This window comes from Dipodomys spectabilis, unplaced genomic scaffold, assembly GCF_019054845.1.
Source record: "Dipodomys spectabilis isolate Male_0828 unplaced genomic scaffold, ASM1905484v1 ptg000361l, whole genome shotgun sequence".
In the NCBI taxonomy this organism is placed as follows: Eukaryota; Metazoa; Chordata; class Mammalia; order Rodentia; family Heteromyidae; genus Dipodomys; species Dipodomys spectabilis.
Window position 1 is genome coordinate 3,764,737 of NW_024871038.1, and position 3,108 is coordinate 3,767,844.

Genomic DNA, 3,108 nt, shown 5'->3' on the forward strand with positions numbered 1-3,108 from the left:
TGTTGGTTGTATTTGCTTTTGGAGTTGCAAATCTTCCTGATTTGCCCAGGACCGAGTACAATGTACATCTAGATGAAAGCCCCGTGTGGGACCAGAACCCCTCATGCACAAAGGCGGGGCAGCGGGCCCCTGAGGGACTCTGGCAGCTGCTGGCCACAGAGACTGCCTGGAGTGCCGGCTCAGGACATGGGAGGAAAGGCACACCAGCCTCCAGAAGGCACCCAGACTAGCAGCTGATGCTTTCTAACTTGGTACACGTTAATTTAACCTCAAAGGCATGTGGCATGCCAATTTAGCAGGAATGTATAAATCAGCCGGAGCAACTGCACTGCCGAGGGGCCTGAAAGCAGCTACATGGGCAAACCTTTATCTGCGCAGCCCCCAAAGGCTAGCAGGTCTGTTCTGCTGCTTTGTATGCAGTGACCAGACTCAGCTATGTCACGGGCTACAATGCTGTGGAAACCAAACAGCTCCTTCCCTCAGTGTTGACTCAAAATCATCAATTGGAAAAATGTTAATTACACAATAAATGTGTGAAACTAGAATGACTTTTCTGCAAATGTTTAAATTAGGAATAGTGGCTACAAAGGCTGTTTAAAAAAGGTATTCAAAATTGCCTAATCTTACACAACACACAAAAAAAATACCATGACACAAACAATGCCCAATGACTGAAAAAGCAGGGAGTGTGGTGCCTACCAGGCTGGGGTGAGAGGCACTAAGCTGGACAAGCATGGCTACACAGACGGAAAGGCAGATCCTAGCCAGGACACACATGCTCTGTGCGGGTCCAGTCAGACGTCTGCCTTCACCAGCCTTCACCAGCCGGCAAAGGTCTCCCATCGGGGCTGATGACTTTCCTGGGTTCCACATCTAAGACAGGAGGTAAAAATGGCACAGCTTCCTGGAGTCATTTGCCTTTTTGTTTTATTGTTGGTGCTTGTTGCTCAGAAACACATTTTCATTTTTTTCCTGCAGTTCTGGGAGGTAGCACCAGCACCCATAGTAGGTAGATGCTCTAAGATTATTTATCTGTTTAGCCAGTCCTGGGGCTTGAACTCAGGGCCTGGGCACTGTCCCTGAGCTTCTTTTGCTCAAGGCTAGCACTCTACCACTTGAGCCACAGCGCCACTTCTGGCTTTTTCTGTGTATGTGGTACTGAGGAGTTGAACTCAGGGCTTCAAGCATGCTAGGCAAGCTCTCTACCACTGAGCCACATTCCCAGAGTCATCCTCTCAAATTTTTGACTTTTAAAACAAAGATTGGGGCTGGGTGTCAGGGGCTCAAGCTACTCAGGAGGCTGAGATCTGAGGGTCGTGGTTCAAAGCCAGCCTGGGCAGAAAAGTTCCTATGACATATCTCCCACTAACCACTCAAACACTGGAAGTGGAGCTGTGGCTCAAAGCGTTAGAGTGCTACCTTCGGGGGGGGTAGGGTGGGGAACCACCTCAGAGACAGCACCCAAGCCCTGAGTTCAAGCCCCACAAATGACCAAACAAACAAAGCAAAATAAAAAAAGGCTGACCAAACCCCAAACGTTTATCTATGTTTGGTCTGCATCTGCACCTACGTTTGGTATGCACAGGATATTGTGAGGGACGGCAGGAAGGTGAAGAGAGAGCCCCAGTCCAGTTGTGAGAAGTGATAGGTTGGTTACTACTGGAGGGATGACAGTGGAACAAGCAATGAGAGATGAAAGGGAAGCATTTCAGAAGCACAGTCAATAGCTTGGCACCTACTTGTAGGTAAAGAAAAAAAAAAAGACAAGAAAATTTACGTTGAGTTTTAATTCCGTCTAAAAACAGAGCTAGATAAGTGTAAACAAGGAAAAGGCTAGATTGGGGTGGCAGTGATAACAAAGAATTACACTGGAGATAAAAGTCCTCTCAGTATATACAGTGAGATGTAATCATGTAGTGTTGTACAGACAGCTGTTCACACCCAACTGAACCTCAGCTATTCATGTCCCAGACTCTTGTGTAAGAATGAAAACATACGCAATCAGACGTGCTTCCCTCAACTGTGGAAAGGCACCTACGGTGCCTGGCACGCACGTGCACACACACATACGCATGCACACACACACACACACACACACTGTGTGTATGTGAAGGATAAAAAGAGAACCTATTCTCACACAACGCTGATCAAGAATGAAAGGTTGGGATGGGATTCGGCTCAGTGGAAGAACACTTGCCTGGCAAATGTAAGGCCCTGAGTTCAGTCCTCAGCAATGGGGAGGGAGGGAGGGAGGGAGGGAGGGAGGGAGGGGGGGAGGGAGGGGAAGAAAGGAAGAAAGAAAGAAAGAAGGAAGGAGGGAGGGAGGGCAAGGAAGGAAGGGAGGGAGGGAAAGAGGGAGGGAGGAAAGGAAGGAAGGAGAAAGAAAGGGAAGGAAGGAAGGGAGGGAGGGAGGGAGGGAGGGAGGGAAAAGAAAAGGAAGGCAAGGTAAGGCTGGCAATTCAATGGAAGGACACTACAATGTTGGTTCTGTCAGAATGCCACTGTGGGGGTGAACAAGGAGCCGGCAGTGGACACAGGCTGACAACAGAAAGGCACTTAGTGACACACAAGTCACCTCCAAGAATGAAATATTAAAAGTGTTTTTGTTTGCATTTGTTATGTGCAGGTCCTGGGGCTTAAATTCAAAAGTCTGGGCACTGTCCCCAACTTTTTTGCTTAAGGCTAGCACTCTACCACTTGAACCACAGCACCACTTAAAGTCGTTTTTGATGGTTAATAGATCTCATGAACTTTTCTTTCCAAACTGGCGTCACACTGCGATCCTCAGATCTTAGTCTCCTGAGTAGCTAAGGATTATAGGCAAGAGCCACCAGCACCCAGACAAACCATGTTTTAAACTAATAAAATCCTATGCTTAGCTAGGTGCCACTGGCTCACACACCTGTCATCCTACCTATCCAGGAGGCTGAGATCCTCAGACCTCAGTCTGAAGTCGGCCAGAGGCAAGAAAGTCAATGAGACTCTTGTCTCCAATAAACCACTCAGCAAAAGCCTGAAGCATCGCTGTGGCTCAAGTGGTAGAACACCAGCCTTGAGCACAAAGAGGCTCAGGGACCACGCCCAGGTCCTGAGTTCAAGCCCCAAGAC